Source organism: Periplaneta americana, chromosome 8, assembly GCF_040183065.1.
Source record: "Periplaneta americana isolate PAMFEO1 chromosome 8, P.americana_PAMFEO1_priV1, whole genome shotgun sequence".
Lineage (NCBI taxonomy): Eukaryota > Metazoa > Arthropoda > Insecta > Blattodea > Blattidae > Periplaneta > Periplaneta americana.
The window spans coordinates 177,820,491-177,843,238 of NC_091124.1; the positions used below are offsets into that span (position 1 = coordinate 177,820,491).

Below are 22,748 nucleotides of genomic sequence, written 5' to 3' on the forward strand. Positions count from 1 at the left end.
GGAAGATGCTGGAAAGAAAGAGCAAATACAAAAAAAAAAATAGGCTTATTATGTGAATTACAAGGTCCTCAAAAGGTAGCGTGAAAATATTGAAAATCGCTAGAGTAGCCCAATGGCTTACTCGTACTGTTGGCTTTCCGAGACCTGAAGCGCTCCCTCCCTTCCTGTGTGGATGCTATAGCGGCTAGCTTATCGTATCAGGCACCCTGCAAGTTGCAAGTATTTTATTTCAGCCAGTATACGATTCCAACAACGTTGTTTTAATCGTTGAATTGGAAATCCCATTTTCGTTATTCACACGAAGAATAAAATGAACATGAAATGAAGAAATATTATGATTTGAAGTTTATCTGATCATGCATTTACAAGACAAGACTTACGTAATAGATTTATGGTTGATTTCAGTTGCTTAGGATTATGATTAGTCTAATAATTGTCTTTCACTAATTGTGACTCAGACAATACATACACAGTTAGGAGATTAACATTAAATTATTGTATACGAATTAAAAAACTACAGTACTGTAATTATGTTTAGTTTTTTAGTAGGTTATTTTACGTCTCTGTATCAACATCTTAGGTTATTTAGCGTCTGAATGAGATGAAGGTGTTAATGCTGGTGAAATGACTCGGGGGGTCCAGCACCGATAGTTACTTAGCATTTGCTGATATTGGGTTGAGGGAAAACCCCAGAAAAACCTCAACCGGGTAACTTGTTAAATTTATCTTTTTAACATGCTGAAGTACCATACAACAAATTAATTTTCCATTACCCCCATACACCATAAATATAAATAAATGTTCTTACACCGATAACAATGTATATAATTATCTTAATAGTCTTTCACTAGTACCTTCTTCGCCAAAACGTTTACACTCATTTCAATATATAGTCTTTCACTAGTACCTTCTTCGCCAAAACGTTTACACTCATTTCAATATATAGTCTTTCACTAGTACCTTCTTCGCCAAAACGTTTACACTCATTTCAATATATAGTCTTTCACTAGTACCTTCTTCGCCAAAACGTTTACACTCATTTCAATATATAGTCTTTCACTAGTACCTTCTTCGCCAAAACGTTTACACTCATTTCAATATATAGTCTTTCACTAGCACCTTCTTCGCCAAAACGTTTACACTCATTTCAATATATAGTCTTTCACTAGTACCTTCTTCGCCAAAACGTTTACACTCATTTCAATATATAGTCTTTCACTAGTACCTTCTTCGCCAAAACGTTTACACTCATTTCAATATATAGTCTTTCACTAGTACCTTCTTCGCCAAAACGTTTACACTCATTTCAATATATAGTCTTTCACTAGTACCTTCTTCGCCAAAACGTTTACACTCATTTCAATATATAGTCTTTCACTAGTACCTTCTTCGCCAAAACGTTTACACTCATTTCAATATATAGTCAAATTACCACGTATAAATAAAATCAGAACTTAATTCTCCCTAACTGCCTATTATAGATTGTACAGTACTAGATAGCTTGAGGCTGCGAGATTGCTATGCTGCCCTTCAGGCGCTCTTCTGGTCTGACCTTGCTCCGTCGCGACGCCACAAATGCACAAACTGTAACAAACAGTTGTGATGTAGCTTAGAACATTATAAAAACCGTATAAATTAACCGTGATGTAGCTTAGAAAACTTAATGAAAAGTTTGTAGTAGAAAAGAAGACGTAATGTTAAGTACGATGAAAGAGAAATGGAACGGAGAAAAATTCTCTCCGGCGTAAATCACTTCGTGATTGCAGACGGCGCTTATTCCGTCGGATCCCGGCCAACTAGTCACTCATAACGAGTGCACCTCAGCACATGTGTCGACTTCGGTCCTACGTTCATAGACATCTATGACGTAGTGCAGAGGGCGGCCACTAGAGGGAACCCAAGAGTTGAAACTTAATCTGAGACAATTCTGTCCGACGCCGGGGTGGAATCCGGTGTGGCTTAGTGGATAAAGCATCAGCACGTAGAGCTGAAAACCCGGGTTCAAATCCAGGCGCCGGAGAGAATGTTTCTCCGTTCCATTACTCTTTCATCGAATGATGACGCAGAATATCTGCATGGAAATATCATATGTACTTCGGTACATTAAAACAATATATATTTTATTGGGTTATTTTACGACGCTGTATGAACATCTAGGTTATTTAGCGTCTGAATGATATGAAGGTGATAATGCCGGTGAAATGAGTCCGGGGTCCAGCACCGAAAGTTATCCAGCATTTGCTCGTATTGGGTTGAGGGAAAACCCCGGAAAAAACCTCAACCAGATAACTTGCCCCGACCGGGATTCGAACCCGGGCCACCTGGTTTCGCGGCCAGACGCTCTGACTGTTACTCCACAGGTGTGGACAACACTATATATGATATGCGTAAATCACTTCGGGATTTCTGACGGCGCTTATTCCGTCTGATCCCGGCCAACTAGTCACTCATAACGAGTGCACCTCAGCACATGTGTGGACTTCGGTCCTACGTTCATAGACATCTATGACGTAGTGCAGAGGGCGGCCACTAGAGGGAACCCAAGAGTTGGAACTTAAACTGAGACAATTCTGTCCGACGCCGGGGTGGAATCCGGTGTGGCTTAGTGGATAAAGCATCAGTACGTAGAGCTGAAAACCCGGGTTCAAATCCCGGCGCCGGAGAGAATTTTTCTCCGTTCCATTACTCTTTCATCGTATGATGACGCAGAATATCTGCATGGAAATATCATATGTACTTCGGTACATTAAAACAATATATATGATATGCGTAAATGACTTCGTGATTTCAGACGGCGCTTATTCCGTCGGATCCCGGCCAACTAGTCACTCATAACGAGTGCACCTCAGCACATGTGTGGACTTCGGTCCTACGTTCATAGACATCTATGACGTAGTGTAGAGGGCGGCCACTAGAGGGAACCCAAGAGTTGAAACTTAATCTGAGACAATTCTGTCCGATGCCGGGGTGGAATCCGGTGTGGCTTAGTGGATAAAGCATCAGTACATAGAGCTGAAAACCCGGGTTCAAATCCAGGCGCCGGAGAGAATTTTTCTCCGTTCCATTACTCTTTCATCGTATGATGACGCAGAATATCTGCATGGAAATATCATATGTACTTCGGTACATTAAAACAATATATGTAATGTTAAGTGCTGATCATCACACAATGCAGTAGGGTATTACAGCTGATTCATTTGAGTTGAAGTGCTGGCTGGCAGATAATTGTGTACAGTCCTCGCCTTCAAGTGAAGGGTCATGATACCAGGACACCACGACCAGACACCCAAGGCTGCAAGTGACCCAGTGGCATTAAAGATGAGCACGCCACGGCATCAGTTATAGGTACATTCCAAATTTGGAAATGGCGTAATAAATTTCTCTCAAAGTAAACATGTTCGTATAACATGACACAACCAATATGCGTTTTCATTAATAACATATCTATGCTTATATAGTCATAGAATCAGACACATACCTTATGCGTAAATAGAAATTAACTTCATTAAACCATATATATATATATATATATATATATATATATATATATATATTTTCAATATTATGATGTCAAAAACTGATGCGAAATGTGAAAGTGTATATGTGCTTAAGATGCGAAAGATGCTTTTTACAGAAATATTTTCATTTCAAGAAACATACCTTGTTTCGAATTAAAGAGTGGACTCATATGCTATGGAAGACATTGAAATTACCGATTTCTGCTTGAAGTGAAATGCACTGTGTGTGAATCCTCGTTATGAAACGATGATGGTGATGGCGATGACAATGTTAGTAGTGATGATCCGGTAACGATAATAACGATGACGATTGCAAAGAGAACGAAGTTTAGGATTATAACTATGACAACATTGACGTAGGCAATGACGACTTTATGATAGCTACGACAAATTTGATAGTGACGACAACGATTACGACTAGGAAGAAGGTGTCCATAATCGTACCTATTTTTAAGAAGCGGGACAAGACTAACTGTAGGAACTTTCGAGGAATATCACTTTTGTTGACGTCGTACAAAAAAAAAAATTGTCGAATATCCTTTTGAGAAGATTAACTCCATATGTAGATGAAATTATTGGGGATCATCAGTACGGTTTCAGGCGTAATAGATCGACTATTGATAAGATTTTTTGTATTAGACAGATATTGGAGAAAAAATGAGAGTATAAGGGTACAGTACATCAGTTATTCATAAAGATTTAAAAAAGGCGTATGACTCGGTTAAGAGAGAAGTTTTATATAATATTCTTATTGAATTTTGGTATTCCCAAGAAACTAGTTCGATTAATTAAAATGTGTCTTAGTGAAACTTACAGCAGAGTCCGTATAGGCCAGTTTCTGTCTGATGCTTTTCCAGTTCACTGCGGGCTAAAGCAAGAGATGCACTATCACCTTTATTTTTTAACTTCGCTCTAGAATATGCCATTAGGAAAGTTCAGGTTAACACAGAGGGTTTGGAATTGAACGAGTTACATCAGCTTCTTGTCTGTGCAGATGACGTGAATATGTTAGGAGAAAATCCACAAACGATTATGGAAAACGCGAAAATTCTAGTTGAAGCAAGTAAAGCGATAGGGTTGGAAATAAATCCCGAAAAGAGTAAGTATATGATCATGTCACGTGACCAGAATATTGTACGAAATAGAAATATAAAAATTGGAGATTTATCCTTCGAAGAGGTTGAAAAATTCAAATATCTTGGAGCAACAGTAACAAATATAAATGACACTCGGGAAGAAATTAAACGCAAAATAAAAATGGGAAATGCCTGTTACTATTCGGTTGAGAAGCTTTTGTCATCTAGTCTTCTGTCAAAAAATCTGAAAGTTAGAATTTATAAAACAATTATATTACCGGTTGTTCTGTATTGCTGTGAAACTTGGACTCTCACTTTGAGAGAGGAACAGAGATTAAGGGTGTTTGAGAATAAGGTTCTTAGGAAAATATTTGGGGCTAAGAGGGATGAAGTTACAGGATAATGGAGAAAATTGCACAACGCAGAACTGCACGCATTGTATTCTTCAGCTGACATAATTAGGAATATTAATTCCAGACGTTTGAGATGGGTAGGGCATGTAGCACGTATGGGCGAATCCAGAAATGCATATAGATTGTTAGTTGGGAGGCCGTAGGGAAAAAGACCTTTAGGGAGGCCGAGACGTAGATGGGAGGATAATATTAAAATGGATTTGAGGGAGGTGGGATATGATGGCAGAGACTGGAGTAATCTTGCTCAGGATGGGGACCAATGGCGGGCTTATGTGAGGGCGGCAATGAACCTCCGGGTTCCTTAAAAGCCAGTAAGTAAGTAAGTAAGTAAATACGTGAGTAAATGTTTCTAATAAGATGCAGTACATAAATAAAATAGAAAACTTCATAGTATATGTGTGTATTACCAAGTTGGGATCAAATCAACTCGTGTGCCTTATTAATTAACTAATTATAAACGAGAAGGAAAAATAGATGCTGAACTTCCTGAAATGTGAAGGAGAGATAACCTTCTTAATCATTTGATATGAAAAAGGAACTAGCCTGCAGAGCGACAGTTTATAGCAGACGGAAAGAAATGTCCCTGTTATATTTTGTACTTCCCCTTATTGCACTTCCTAGTACAACATTTACAACTGTTAATACAGGGAGCAAATAAAATAAGTTGTTTTCATGTAGTTTATGCACAAAGAAATAATCTTTCTCTCATTCTGTAAACGCGAATAAAAATGTGAGGTTGAGAATCCCACTTGAGTAAATTGACGCGATATGTACCAACAGCCAATAGGCCGGTGGCATGAAATGGCTAATGCCACTGATTAGGAATAAGTTACTAGCATTTAAATAAGGCTTACGATAATATGTAGACTCAACTGGTGAAATTTCACACTAACAAGGAATTATATTCACTATCAGAATAAACATTGCTGTGTGAATTGACGATAAAATGGATGTGGCTAGAGCAGACGTGGCGAGAAAGTGACTCGCCAGACATTGTGGCTCTCTGTGATAGCTGTGCATTTCGCTTGCTTCTAACCTCCGCCAACCCCCACCCTCTCACTCACTGGAGTCAAACTCCGTTCATTTGTATTTGTCTCTGAACTGCGATTGACATATGTCTCTCTCGAAACCATGTACGAAAGTTCCAAGTAGGATGGGAGGACGCATTTTTTTTTTTTGCTGTCAATATGATGAGAATATTAAATGTATGATTTGTTCACAAGTATCACGAGGAAAATGGTTGTATAACATAAAACGGCATTGTACTACATGTTACTGATGAAACATTGAAAGGTTAAGTGTTATTGTTGTTGTCATCTTCATCATCATCATCATCATCATCATCTCTGTACGTCGACCCTTTTTCAACAGATGTACGAATAATGCGGTTAGCTCTTCAATTTGAACTCACTGATTTACTATGTGATGTCAAATGAAAGCTAGATGTAAGGACTTGACAAATGTTGAACTTTCAAATCTTTGACAAAAAATAAATATCCGAAGCTTCGTTCTTTCGCTTGCTCTTTTGAAGCCATGTTCGCTACAACTTACGTGTGTATAAAATTATTTTCAACAATTAAAATAGTAAAAACTAAATTTAGATCACGACTGACATACAAATACCTTCGTGATCAACTAGGACTGGCAGTAAGTGACATAATTCCTGATTTTGAAACTTTGTCGCAGAGATATTCTGAAGACAGTTAATTTTAGGTTGTGATATTGTTCATTTATTGTACATTTCTTTATTCGTTACACGTACAAAACATAGTTTGTAGCCTTGTACTGTATAAAATTATATTTAAGTGCTTGACGTAAAGAAAATGAAAATCCGTTAATAAGTCAGACAGTTGCTTCACTTCCCCTTCGGGTGTCCGCCTCCCTCCATAGGTGCTATGCACGTTGCAGGTTACACAGTGGCTCGGCGCACGATCACATTTTCGCCACCGCTGGGCTAGAGCACACATTAAAAAAGTAGCAGCTTAGAAAAAGATGGCACTGGATTGAAATTCCCAGAGCAGTAGAGAGAGAGAGACGTCCAGAAAATAATTGGAAGCGCCTAGTTGAGAAACACGTCAAGAAAGTAGCGATACCCAGAAAGACAGTTAAATTAACTGCCCAGAATGCAGTGTGTTGGAGGTATAAGGGAATAAAGGACATTTTTACTTTTATTGGTTACATGCCAGGTATGGTCGGGGTGGTGGATTCTCTGTTTACAAAGTTTTTGACATTCACTTAATTAGATGTAGAGGCAAGGTGTGTGACGTGAGCAGCTGTTCATTGTTATTAAGAGCACTTTTCGCAGCGTCGGATTTTTACAAGTTCGAAGTTTACGAATTTTGCCAAGAATTAAGACTGATTTTCATACGGGATTTGATCATGCATCCTAGAATTACGACATTTATTGCATTAAAATTAAACGGAGGAATAGAGGATAAATTTATTTTGCTCAGTAGTCTCGTCTATTGGCTTGGCTTTTACGTGGGCATCCTAATATGCGAAGATTGTCCAAGTGGCCTGGGTGGCATTCGTGAATCCGACGCTCACACGTGGGCCATCCTGCCTCAGTCCCTGATAGAACCAAATCCCTGAGTAGTCTGATAAACCCCAGGGGCCCGGAGCACCAAGCCCTTCCTGATCAGCCGACGCTGATAGGTGGGCCATCCTGCCTCAGCTCCTGATAGTCAGGTCCCACCCGCATTCGAGTAGCCTGATGAGTCCCAAGTCCTTTCTATATCAGAATCGGAAATCCGTACTACCCCCAGACATCACCCCAGCCTATTTTTACTATTGTGGATGGTATATGAAATTAAGCGGGACGTGGAGAATATTATGTAGACTGTACATCTCGGATTACAAAACATCATGTGTAGTGAAATTTTGTTCTTTCTTCTATTTTTGATTTTAATTCTTAAAATATTATGTTTTTTGGATTGATAGTAGTCTAATATTTATATATACAGAAAACCAACCACCACCACCACACACATTCACACAACACATCTAACCACCCCATACAACACAAACATGCTGCATTCAAGACAATGGTACACAGATTACTCAACATACCCATGAGCCAACAACACTACAATGAAGAAGTGAACACAATCAAATACATAGCACAAGAAAATGGTTACAACCCAAACATAATAGACAACATCATAAGAAAGACAAAACAGAAACTTAACAAACACAAAAACACGCAAAACACAACACAAACACAAGAACACAAGAAATACATCACACTAACATATGGAAACAAAAGCACACATTAGATCGCAATTTCATTCAGAAAGCAGAAATACAACATAGCATACAGAACAGAAAACACACTACAAAGACATCTCAACACACAAACAACACAAACAAATAAATACGACCACACAGGTGTATACAAACTCACATGCAATAGTTGCGACAGTTTCTGCATTAGACAGACAGGCAGATCATTCCAAACACGTTACAAAGAACACATTAAAGCTATAACCAGAGGACACAATACATTTACATATGCCGAACACATAACTAATGCTAACCACATATGCAATAACATAAATGCGGACATGGAAATCCTACACATACAACCCAAGAACCAAAACCTCAACACACTAGAACAATACGAAATATACAAACACACTAAAACACACCCCGATCAAATTCTCAACACACAGATCAATTTCAGTACACACACACTATTTGACTCCACTTTTCAACACCTTACAACAATCAAACGCACCCACATAACAGACAGAGAAGTTCGAGATGATGCCGAGATCTGGTAGGCTCTGAGGATGGTGTGATGAAGCACCGAAACTGCTGTAAGCCGCACAAACTGACATAATTAACACGAATAAGTCCGCTAGTTAATCAGTTACTAATATTTACTGTTGGAGTAAATGTGAACGTCATTGTCAATGATCTACTGTCCAAACACGTTAACATCACCACAATAGAGAGGCAATAGAGTACGCTGATTGGTAAACAAGGATATCACCACAGTTGTAATGTAATGTATTACGCCCTCAAGTTAAATTTGTCCCCCGTGAATGCAAGAGAAGAGCGCTAGTAGCTCTAATTGCTCTAGTTGTTAATGTAGAAACCACTGTTTCGTCTATAAGTGAGGTGTAATTTTTTTTAAAGAAATACGGTGCATAATATTAACACTTCCACAGTATTTATACGCGTACAACACTTTCAGCACCTCCTATACATGTGTATTCACCACTGTCTCATAGAATAAAACTCATCCTTTCAGAACAACATTATTCCGTATGATCATACAGAAACATTTTAAGAAAAGAAGTAAAACTATTGCAAAATTTTGTATTTTGACCGGGTTTTTGTGCGTTGACTGCTGTGCACCATTGCAAAAATATAATAAAAAGGCAATAAGGAATTCGTAAAATAATTGATTATACTTTTATGGACTAGGAAGTCATTAAACGCAAAGGTATTTGAAGAATTAGATTATTTTGTTGAAGTTCTCTAGGCCAATTTTCGTGGACGACCACGATATGTAGCGAAATCATCGTTGTTTGCTTGTTTGTCATGTGCTACTGACATGTCAGTTGTTTGTGGTGAAACTTAGGGCCTAATATGTGCTGTACTTATTCGGAATGCTTTTTTTTTATCGCATCTCTAGAACAGAGTTTGAAATTAGGCCACAACCACTTCCTCTTGTGTCATTCCTGTCGGTTTGTGAGAGCTGCAGATATTAGCGAATGGCAGGCTATTTGATTCTGTCAGTTTGCTAAGAAATTGGCAGGGGAACGTCCTTCTCTCAGATCTTGGATTTTCATGTCAGATAAGTTCATTTAAGTACTCAATTTAAATTCCCTATAAATGAGAGCAGTTTGAATATAAATAATAATAATAACAATCATATCGTAAAATTTATAAGCTTGTACTTGCTATTTGGGAAAAGGAAATTGTACCAGAACAATGGAAGGAGCCCATAATCGTACCTATCCTTAAGAAGGGGGACAAGACTAACTGTAGTAACTTTCGAGGAATGTCACTTTTGTTGACGTCGTACAAAATTTTGTCCAATATTCTTCTGAGAACATTAACTCCATATGTAGATGAAATTATTGGAGATCATCAGTGCGGTTTTCGGCATAATAGATCGACTATTGACCAGATTTTTTTGTATTCAACAGATATTGGAGAAAAAATGGGAGTATAAGGGTACAGTACATCAGTTATTCATAGATTTGAAAAAGGCGTATGACTCGGTTAAGACAGAAGTTTTATATAATATTCTTATTGAATTTGGTATTCCCAAGAAACTAGTTCGATTAATTAAAATGTGTCTTAGTGAAACTTACAGCAGAGTCCGTATAGGTCAGTTTCTATCTGATGCTTTTCCAGTTCACTGCGGGCTAAAGCAGGGAGATGCACTATCACCTTTACTTTTTAACTTTGCTCTAGAATATGCCATTAGGAAAGTTCAGGATAACAGGCAGGGTTTGGAATTGAACGAGTTACATCAGTTTCTTGTCTATGCGGATGACGTGAATATGTTATGAGAAAATCCACAAACGATTAGGGAAAACGCGGAAATTCTACTTGAAGCAAGTAAAGAGATAGGGTTGGAAGTAAATCCCGAAAAGACTAAGTATATGATTATGTCTCGTGATCAGAATATTGTACAAAATGGAACTATAAAAGTTGGAGATTTATCCTTCGAAGAGGTGGAAAAATTCAAATATCTTGGAGCAACAGTAACAAATATAAATGACAGTCTGGAGGAAATTAAACGCAGAATAAATATGGGAAATGCGTGTTATTATTCGGTTGAGAAGCTTTTGTCATCTAGTCTTCTGTCAAAAAATCTGAACGTTAGATTTTATTAGGTTATTTTACGACGCTTTATCAACAGCTTAGGTTATTTAGCGTCTGAATGAGATGAAGGTGATAATGCCGGTGACATGAGTCCGGGATCCAACACCGAAAGTTACCCAGCATTTCTTCATATTAAGTTGAGGGAAAACCCCGAAAAAAACCTCAACCAGGTAACTTGCCCCGACCGGGAATCGAACCCGGGCCACCTGGTTTCGCGGCTAGACGCTCTAACCGTTACTCCACAGGTGTGGACTGAAAGTTAGAATTTATAAAACAGTTATATTGCCGGTTGTTCTGTATGGCTGTGAAACTTGGACTCTTACTTTGAGAGAGGAACAGAGACTAAGGGTTTTTGAGAATAAGGTTCTTAGGAAAATATTTGGGGCTAAGAGGGATGAAGTTACAGGAGAGCTGCACGCATTGTATCCTTCACCTGACATTATTAGGAACATAAAATCCAGACGTTTGAGATGGGCAGGGCATGTGGCACGTATGGGCGAATCCATAAATGCATATAGAGTATTAGTTGGGAGACCAGAGGGGAAAAGACCTTTGGGGAGGCCGAGACGTAGATGGGAAGATAATATTAAAATGGATTTGAGGGAGGTGGGATATGATGGTAGGGACTGGATTAATCATGCTCGGGATAGGGACCAATGGCGGGCTTATGTGAGGGCGGCAATGATCGTCCGGGTTTCTTAAAAGCCAGTAAGTAAGTAATGTACGCATTAGAAAAAAAAACTTTTTTACATACAAATCCGGGCCCTAGTTATTAAGAACACCATAGTGTGTTTTCCAGGTGATATAGTGAATCCATATTAAGAAAGAATTAATGCTGTGACGAAGCTCCTTTCTAGGGAAAGTGTCTCATCATTTATTGTCGTGGCGCTTGGCATTGTCCCACGAGTTGGGTTTAATCTCCCGTTTGAGGGAGATGATGTGACAGGTAGAAGAGCATGGAATAAAGAATACGCAATTTGCATTTCAATATTTACACAAAGCTTGCGGGAATGGAGAATAGAGAAGGAAGAGGCGGATATCCCCATAGTCGTTGTTAACTTTATTTCCTGTTCGCTAAGATAAGAGAGCAGCACAGCTTTGCTCAGTATTTCACAAGTTCGCTCCGGTTTAGTCCTCGTTGTCAACCGCTCCGCTAGAAGCTGCTGTGTATTTCAGGTCAGTTACAGTTGCTTCTATTGTTTTGGTTCTACTTTTAGTAGTGAAAAGCAGGAAACAATTTTAATTTGCATTTAGCTACATTTTATATTTATGTTTCATACAAAATTGTCTTAAAGCGAACTGTCTGGTCTCTGCTGATTACAGTTTTGTGTCGCAAATTTCTCCCTAAAATATTAAAATATTCTATGAAATGAAAGATTGAATTTCCTTCTCTGTGCACCACCATTTTCAGAATCTCTTTCATTCATCTTATAAAATTTAGAGTGGATGTCAATTGAAGCGTCGGCTGGAACAACGCTATAAGTTACATTTAGTAAAATTTACAGGAGCTGCAAAAAATGTGTACGCGTGCAACTTTGTTCTTATGAGGGTAGCAAACTTTTGAGTGGGCAAATTTCACGTACTGCATTGATGAACAGTTGCAAGTCAAGGAATATAGCAAAGTAACATGACATACAACATTATTACACGGAAACACGCCAAATGAAAATGTTGTTAGTTACGACGTTGTTCCAGCCGACGCTTCAATTATCTGTCAGGTTTTTTTTTTCTTAGCCGAAATATTTCATATAATACGAATATTTATTTTCAGTCAATGACTTTACTATTAATATATGTAAGGTGCGAGTCCTTACATTACGTGATTTAATATTGTATAAACTTTTTCGTCGGTTTCATACCAACATCATCAGATACAACATTCTATACAGCAATATCATCACTAACAGGTACAGTTTCCCTGGAAAAGGATGAGACGATTGAATATTCCAAAGTCTCAGATGTAAGGCACTGCGCATGATCAGAGACCAGAGTACTGATACACAAGATAACGAATATTGAGTTACTTAAATTCAGGCTATTTGGTTTGTTACTAGCATCGTTCCGAAATTCACTTCAAAAACTGCAAAAAATATGATAATATTACGTAAATAAAAGATAAATATATACATAAATCGTGTAGTTAAATCGACAATGGACCTTCATGACTAGAGCGACACTCCGCACAGAAAGGAAAGCTTTCGTGTCGTTTTAATAGCTCAGACACTAAGACTTCTGCGTCTCTTGTAGAAGAGTGCGAGTTCGATTCCTAGTCTACACAACGATCTTTTTTTTTGTCTAAATAACTTTGAAATAGCTAAATAACGTTGAAATAGAGTTTTACAAATTCCTCAGATTAAATGTTAATGATCACAGACAATACAAAATTACAAGTTATAATATTGTAAACGTTAATCTAATGAATGCATTTATACATACACACATACAAAGTAAATGCATATATATTAAAAACTAACAATTAAAATGAAATTAAAAAATATTCCTAAGCCACACAGACAAACTTTTACAAAGATTTAGAGTCCTTAGGCTATGTCATTTGTTGAGTAGTTATTACAATATTTTATTAGTAGCTTTCCCATATGTGTAAGAAATGCACTCGCACAAGACAAAATTTTTGTTAAAAGTGTGGCTTTGGATTATTTCATTCTCATCCCTTCAGTTGATTTTAACTATTTTATCTACGTGTTTGCAATAGTGTTTAATTTAATGTGCATTCAATTTTATTCATGCTATGATTGAATGAAAAAGCACTGTTGCAGTTATTGACTAATTACATATATTAATACTAATTATTAAATGCATCTGTTAAGTAACCAATTGCAGTATCTTTTGCAATATCCTGAATGTTAAGTTGTCAATAATATATCTGTACTATATATACTATAAGACAGTAAAAGAATTTGCAGTAGATTTGGGATCCTCTAGTTTATAATCACTGGTTTTAATGAAAAAAATACTTTGTTTCTTAGAATATCTACAAGTTTAATTTTAATAATATTCTGAATAGCTTTAATTGCATTATCTGAATGTTGTACTTTTCTATTCAAATGTATTCTATTTCCCTCTTTCATAATTTTTTATAAATTACACCGTACTTCTTGTAGTATTTAAGAACATGAGGATCATTACATTGCAACTCAGTACATATAGATTCTTCTTTTTATACGTGAGATTTTTAAGTCCCTGCGTTATCTACATGTTTTTACTTTTGGATTTTTTCACAACATTGAGTGGAGAACATCCACTAAAGTGATTCTGAAATTAAAGTGAAAAATACAATACATTAACTCTTAATATCAGTAGTACCAGTATCATATACGTTTTTCCAAGATTCATTTTGTAGACATAAATGTAAATAGTCACTAGATACAGCATTTACGACCCGTTTTTAGTTTTTAAATTAATATTTTGAAATTGTTCAGTGACATTGGGAACACTTAGGATTTGTTTATCATGTTCAGACAAGCCATTGATTACAGGTTCTGTCGAATAGGAATTCAGCCTAATTCTGTGTACAAAACTTTTATCAATGGCTGTGCTACTTCAGCTTGTATGCTGGTGGGAAAATGACTATGACTAAGGTTTCCAGTTTCAAGGAGTAAATTTAATGTACTTTTACGGAAAAGTTCCGAGAGATAATCTATGTTTATGTCACTACAGATCACAAATTCCATATGAGATTTCTAAAGTCTTTTCTTTACAAATTCAGTGTTGGCTATAAATATTAATAAATAATGTAAGAAATATCGAGTGACTCGTGATACTGAAATTTATAGTACAGTTATAAAAATTTCTTAACTCGAAAAGTTGTAAATTGTTAAAGAAATTTCAGCTGTAGCTAAAGATCTGTGTTGTATGAAGTGAAAAAAAACGCGGTTCCACGGTGAAGGTGAAAAGGTTAACAGTTTGATTTCAAATAAGATAGCACTGTCGTCCGAGAGTTTATGTCGCAGGGTCGTCGAAACGGGGGAAATCACGTGGCAGTTACTTAACGGGGCCCATTTCTTTATATTATTGTTGTATATTACGTAGACTTCCAATTCCACACAGAAAATAGTTTCAGGAAAGAGCCTAACAGCCCAGCCACTAGTCTGAGAGGGGCCAGGAGAAACGGGTGGGGGAAACCGAGATGCGACATAACCACTCGGACGGAGAGTAGTGTATCTGTGATTTAAATTAGAAGCGACTGTCGTGGAACCTCTGCTTTTTCTCTTTAAGTCTATTTCAAAACATTTGGAAACTGACATTTCGCTAGCCCGCGCTAAGAGCGTGCTAAACTAGCCCCGGCTATCGACTTGTACAGGATTCATATCATATGAAGAGTTCGCGGGAAAACGATGAACGTCACATTTCTGTTAAGGATTAGATAATGATCTAATTGAGTCTATAACTGCAAGATGTAGTGCTGTTTCTATAGAAAATAAAGGAAAGGATTACTGTATTCGTGGTGATAATTCTCCTTTTTACCATTTTTTCATAAGAACAACATTAAATTTCGTAGTGACCCACTGAATTAGATAAGGACATCAACCTTAACAAAACTGTGACATTAATCGTTTTTCCCTCGAACTCTTCATATCATATCGCTAACACTGGTTTATGAATACAAAAACGTTAGTTCGCTGATCATCCACCGTGAGCCCTCACTAAGAATGTCTATGAATATGGCCCATAGTTTTTAAAGCATTTGAACACTTCACCTAGTAGCTGCACTGCTCAAATTTTATCTCAATTAAGAAATTATATAAGTTGAGGAAACGGAAGTATACCGAAAGATCTCTCCAGTACCGTTTTTTATGTCGACTATAAATTTTATTGGGTTTTACGGCATAAAACGCGAGCTCCGTTGTGGGACACCAACATTTCGTCCATTCGGATAGTGGTGCGCAAATAAAATTTCGAACTGGTTCCCTTGTTTCTATGTTTCCATAATGAACATTAGGATGTCTGAGCCAACACGAAGATTCCAGTGATTATTTGGCCTGTAAATAGTTTCTCTGAGCCAGCGTTTCTCAAAGTTTTTTGAAATGGGGACCTCTTTTTTAAGTCAGAACAGTTCCGCGGACCACCTTACTCTAGTTCCCTTCGAAAGCAAATTTATCATTTTTGTAGCATATTTTAATATCAGTATACTTACATTTTGCAACAGAATTAATTAATTAATTAAAATTAATTTAAGTCATTTGATTTTATACACCGTGTTCCGCTTATAAGTATAATAAAAGAAATAGTTATAATTTCATAACAATGCATGCAAATGGGTTAAGATTGGTACCATTGTAAAGAGGAAATTGGGAAGTTTTAATCCATTGTTGTTACTTATTTTTAGAAGACTCACGCATGCGCAGATCATTAAATAAGAGAATTCGTATCGTATCTTTAGTCAGTCAGCCTGTGGACGCCACAGCAGAAAGCCTTTTGTGTGCTGTCATTAGCAGAACATAGATCCATAATTCGTGTACAGCGCTTGTTTCGCCGTCAGTACAATCTTAGACCGAGGGAAGCTGTACCGACGTACGTCTCAATAATGAAATGGGATAGGCAGCTCAGAGAAACAGGAAGTTTGTTGTCTAATGCAGGCAAACATTCCAAGCGTAAAGTGTCTGACGAAAATGTCGAACGCATTCGCGAGGCATTTCAGAGAAGCCCGCAAAAATGATTTTTTCCTGTGGGGGTTTGTTAAGGACCAGGTCTACAGGACGCCAGTACGTGATTTGGCAGACTTACAAGAAAGAATTTATGCTGCTGTCAACAATGTTACACCACAGATGCTTCATAACACTTGGGTCGAGGTTGAATACCGGTTGGATATTTCCCGTGCCACCAATGGAAGCCATGTTGAGATTTATGGAACATAAGGTAACAAAAATTCCCAGTTTTCATTCTTTGTAGCAGTTGGTTTCAACTATATACTTGTATTAATTCAGAAATTATAGCTATTTCTTTTGTTATACTTATAAGCGGAACACGGTGTATTAGGATTAACTAATTAAGTTACTATTAATAGAAAAAAATCATTTTTGTTTTTTTTTTTAATAAATCATGGCTATTAGACTTTGGATAATCTTTAACTTATTAACTAAACAAAATAAATAAATGTTGGTACTCACATTAATGAGGTGGATAAGCCTGCCGATTCTTGCACAGTTCTATATTTGGATGTATGCCGGCAAGCTGAAGTCGGAGATCGTCACATACATCGAGTCGATTTCGGTACTTTGTTTTTATTAGAGTTAGTGATGTAAACCCTTTCTCACACAGATACGTAGAAGCAAACTGAATTATAATCTGTAAAGCACCATTGTACGGTTCACTATATTCTCTTTTCACTTGTGATGAGGTCCAGAAATTAATCATACCTTCCGCTTGGAATTTCATTTTAAATCCGGAGTCATTCGAGAGTTCAATAAACTGTTCTCTTTCACTCAATGAAAGTTTGTTATTTTCAATAAGACAATGAAAAGGAAATAAGAATCCATGAAAATTCAATATATATATATATATATATATATATATATATATATATATATATATATATATATATATATATATATACAGTACTTGGAAAATAATTGTCAAATTGTGACCTCAGAGTTTCGAGATGCGAACATATGTCATTGCACAATTGTTTTCCAATAGCAAGATCATTTTCAACCAAAAAAGACTCTAGGATTGGAAATAGTGAAAAAATCATCTGTTTTACGGAACTGACCTACAAATCAAGTTTCCTCTCGAACATCTTCATTTTCTCATGCGCATTGAGAGCAGTCAAAGAATTACCTTGTAGAGAGAGATTTAGCTCGTTTAGTTCTGAGAATACATCTGAAAGATACGCCAATGTACTTAGCAACATGTCATCAGCTGATGTGCAGGGAAAGATGGAGAGAAACGTTCATAGTGCTCTAAGTCCCTCTTTTGTTGCTGAGAGTAGAGTGGGAAGTCGGTAGATGGGTAGGGTAATAAATTTCATAAAATGTCTGTACTGAGAGAAAAAGTGAAAGGCGATTGCAATGTGTCATTTCCAAACTGTGGGATTTTCAGCTCTAGTGTCATACGCAATTCGTTTGAATTTTTTTTCTTCTGACCTTTTTAAAGGACCACAAGGGTAGACCTCGAGGACCACAGGTTACCTCCTAGGAAAAATAGTAGTCTATACATATTTCCCAAACACCGTTTATTTTCTCTTAGACTCGTCGAGCCTTGAACCAGGGTCTCGTGTATAGGAAGCTGAGGGTCTAGCCGTTTTACTGGTATGTACATAAAAATATAATTTTACAATATGATTGGTTCGTGCAAATGTTGCAATGGCATCTGAATTCGGTAGGTTACGATTAATTGTTTGCCCCGTGTTACGCCGTGGCATTCCCGCTCCGAGACGCTCCTTAGGCAACGCTGGTACTTTCTCTTTGGCGCGGGTCAGCACGTGACGCCACACCTGTTAATCTGCAGATCGTATCCCATTTTAAGAGGTCACTGCACAAACTACAGCAGTCCCAGCATCTCATGTTTGACACCCTCACACCGTCTAAGCAATGCTTGGGACTTTATATACCACCACTGTCTAAGAGCAAGGATCCTTCCCTGATCCAGTCCTTGTGAAATAACTGACTGAACCCAAGAGGTGGAACTTAAACTGAGAGGATTCGATCCGACATCCGGATGGGAATCCTATGTGGCTTAGTGGATAGAGCATCGGCACGTAGAGCTGAAAACCCTGGTTCAAATCCCGGTATCGAAGAGAATGTTTTTCCCTTCCACTCATCTTTCATCATATGAATCAGTCTGTCCAGTCAATTAGTCAATAAATCAGTCATTTCAATCAAGCATAGTAGAGATTAGGTTGGTGTGATCCGTCTTTAAACACAGAATATTATTAATCAATCCGTTTCTTTCTGATCTTTTCCATATCTTCTGTTCGTTGTTGTGGAGACAAAATAAGCTTGGCATATCGTTCTTTTTGCATTCTATCCTAGATCATATATGTAACAGATATGTCGGGGTTATAGGCTTTTAGGTTAACAACTTTTGTCAGGTTTACTACGCTGCCATCTAGTTGTTACATAAGGAGTCACGTCATAATACCCATTTGAATTGCATTAGTGACTGTGCTGCCATCTCGTGTTCGTTTACGGCGGACGGGTGGCGATCCTGGCGGTTGTTCTCTTCAAAGTGCTGCCGATTTTAACGTAGCGAGGAGATATCTGTTACATATATGATCTAGGATTCTGTGTATGAGATTCATCCATTTCTCTTATCTTAACGCTTTATCAAGTTCAAATAAGCCTAATCCTTCAGTAAATTCTTGTTATCTTAACTATCTGCAGTTTTCACTCCAGCAGAATATCTCAGAAATCTCATTTCAGAAGTACTTGTTGTTCAATCAACTGTCCGAAGACATATCTGAACTTTACAAATGATATCAACAAGACACCACTTATGAGGTAAGTAGGCCATGAGGTAATGGGGTAGGGTGGCCAATTCCTTACCCCCTCCATTGAATACATCCCCGACTAGAAGCCTATTACACTAGTCAGACTTCAGACGCATACAATTATTGTTCTTCCTCTGACACATATCGTCAAGTGAGATGTACTGCCTGGTAATAGATGTACTACATCAGTACCTTAAAAACAATATACTTTGCATACTTCCACTCGGTAATGAGTTCTGGAATAATATTCTGGGGAAATTCCACAGATAGTAACAATATATTTCTATTACAAAAAAGAGTAATTAGAACAATAGTAGGTACTAAATCTAGGGAATCGTGTAGGACTATTTAAAAAAAAAAAACTACAAATGATGCCCATGGCTTGTCAGTATATGTTTTCATTAATAATCTTCCTCGTATGTAATCGTGAAAACTTTGTAACTAATTCAACAGTTCATAGCATAAATACACGTCAAAAAAATGACTTTCATACTCCATCGGCAAGTCTATCGTGCTATCAAAAAGGAGTGCGTTATATTGCAGTAAAATTTTTTAATAGCGTCCCTATCGATATAAAAAATGAAACTCAAAACATAAGATTATTTAGGGCTAAATTAAAGAAGTACCTAATTTCTCACGCCTTCTTTCTGTAGGTGAATTCATGACATTCAATAACACTTCATGAAATTGATACTAAAACTTTGTGTTGTACTAGTAGACTATATTGTAAATCTCGTCTGTATATATTTCATCTAGACTATGACTATAAATTAAGACTTTATAATAGTATTAAGTTTTTTGACTTGTTCCATATTCTAGCTGTAAAGCAGTGTATGAATACCATGGAATGTTAATAAATACAATACAATATATAATAGGCCCTATCAATCAGAACCTCAATCAGAGGACTTTTCAAAAGTTGGTACTCTGAATTAATTAGCTTTATTCACTCTTCTTATTTCACTGACCTGCCGAAACTGTCATTACGTAGGGCCTAATGAACTTTGAATCAGATATTGTCCCTAGTTCTGTTGTACATTGAATTAGGCCTATATACTTTTTCTTTTCATTCCTTTTAATTTATTCGCTTCCCTAAGTTCATACATCAGAAGTAGTTCTATTAATATTAACATACAGCTTCTCATTCAAGGGGCGGCATTGGATTGGATACATACTCTGAAGTTTGTGGTGGATGAAGCGTCTGTGCGGCAGATTTATCCTGTTGCATTGTGCATATCTTCATCTCGACTAGTCTCCCTGTAGTAAAAATGGTAATAGTGTTATTTTTCGCTTGCGGTTTGTTACTTTCGCATTTACAGCAGAATTCAACTGGAGCTATGTGGGATAGTGAGTAAATATTCATTTATGGGGAAATGGTAGCAAAATTGGGAGTGTCTTGATTTTGCAAAAGAAAGCCATTAGAATTCTATGTCAATCAAACTATCTTGATCATTGTCGACCTCTTTTCAAACAATCACAGATATTAACTGCCATAAAATTATATGACCTAGTCCTTTACACTCGACAAAATATAGACAATTACTCATTAGTAGCCAATATACATGATCATGAAATTAGAAATAGTGAACAAATTAATATCCCATACTGTTTATTACATAAAAGTAGTACAAATTTTTCTGTCATGGGGATGAAATTATGTAATAAGCTTCCCAGTCAATATTATAAGTTACCAACCAATAGTTTCAAAGCTATATTTTATAATTGGCTTTTACTTAATCCTTTCTACTCTGTAGATGAGTCTCTTAACATAAATTCATACGAAATTGTTTTTTAATAAATAAAGTTATTTACATTTAGTTACAAATATTACATTAAGAGTGAAGTGTTTTCATTAATTTTAGAGTTTCAAAATGTTTTGTGCTTTCATTCTAATTAAACTGTACTGTTTTCAATTATATGCGTATTTTCTAATGTATGTTTTTTTCCCTTCCTTCTGTATTGTGACGAAGCCTATCACAGTATGTTTAATGGCTTAATAAATTGAATTGAATTGAACTATTCTCCATTAAAATTTTGTACTCCATAACGTAGTACCTCGTTTATCTATATTTCTGCTGCACTGTAGTTTGAAGTCAAGTCACTGCAGCTATCTACGAACGGTCTATGTTACTTTTAAAAATTTCTTTGAATAGTTGTATCGTGGACCATAGTTGTGTTCTAGGGCCATAGTTATGGGAAATGACGGTATTATAATTTTCTGTTGTAATATATCCAAGGAATAAGCTATTAAAATGCGCACAGTTATACTCGTATTATTCCCATTCTGTATTTTTTTCTGAATTCAACTAAATAAATTGTCTTTGAATGCAAAAAAAAAATGCAGGTTATGAAACCGTCGCATCATCTACAGTAAGTTACTAGGTAAGTGTAAATATGTCATTGTTTTATTCAGTACTCGTATATCGGTTTTTATCAATGAACCGTGAATTCAGCAAAGCAAACAACCTGCTAAATTAGGAACATTACTCTGTATCGCATTTTAGTAGATTTAGGATACAGTTATCCTGAGAGACGTTATTCGCTTTCAAGATAGAGGGGCGGTCACTGACACATTCGCCGTATTTGTGAAGTGAACGGAGATTGGCTGTGGACCCTGAATTGATCTCTCCCTCGCTGGACGCCAGACGTCTAGACTACAAGGAAGCTCTCGCCCGCGTCCTGATGACCTCTGCAGTGCACCCTTAGTGGACACATTCGTGAAACATCGACTCACTGACATTGCACAATTTCAAAGCTTGAAATATTCAATTTAAATAACTCATGATCAAAGCTCGGAACTTGGGGACTTGTGTCTTTGCACGTGACTAAGCGACCGGACTTCAATGTCAACAAACTCCCGCTTCCAGCACGGAGGTACTGTAAGGTCTGCTATAAAAGTGGTTCCTGGCTGGAACAACATAATGATAATATTATGGTAGGTTGAAACACGTAATTTCATAGCATATATATAATAAAAATAAACATGAGAAATATATCAAATTTACTGTTCTGCTGTGTACATTTTATTACAGTATATGACTACCTACATTCGAAGATTTTTCGGTAGTAGACTTAAAATACTGAATTTTTTCACTGTTACTGTTTTCCGTTCGATTTTCAGCAGTTGCTAGCTGATCTCGTATGTGAGAAAGATAAGTATATCCTAAATTTTTCTCGAAAATAGTTAATTAGTGTGTCACTACTAGGGCAGTCCCCTCTACGAATCGATCCCTGGCTATGGACAGATTTTTCTCCAATTTGAGGGACTGCAATGTCTTTCAATGAATTCCGTTTCCAGCCTGTAGTTTGTGTGTGGCACAACTTACAAAATATAAACTCTCCATTCGAAAAAAATTATGTATCTCCTCCGAATTCTCCACGAAATTCTGTATCTGAAATTAAAAAAAAAAAAAAATGTATTTTCAAATTTCTATAATACCCATTCGAA

General features: G+C 36.9%; 1 protein-coding gene across 8 annotated transcripts in view; it reads left to right on the top strand.

The window, feature by feature from the left end:
• DAAM (disheveled-associated activator of morphogenesis-like protein) overlaps positions 1-22,748 on the top strand; it is a 1,051,518-nt gene that overhangs the window by 578,978 nt on the left and 449,792 nt on the right. The window contains exon 1 of one of the 8 annotated variants that reach the window (XM_069834119.1): positions 11,962-12,027. The exons of the other annotated variants lie outside the window; for them this stretch is intronic. The gene's annotated coding sequence lies outside the window, so the exon portion shown is untranslated. Of the gene's footprint in view, positions 1-11,961; positions 12,028-22,748 lie in introns of those variants that run through there. 8 annotated transcript variants of the gene reach the window in all.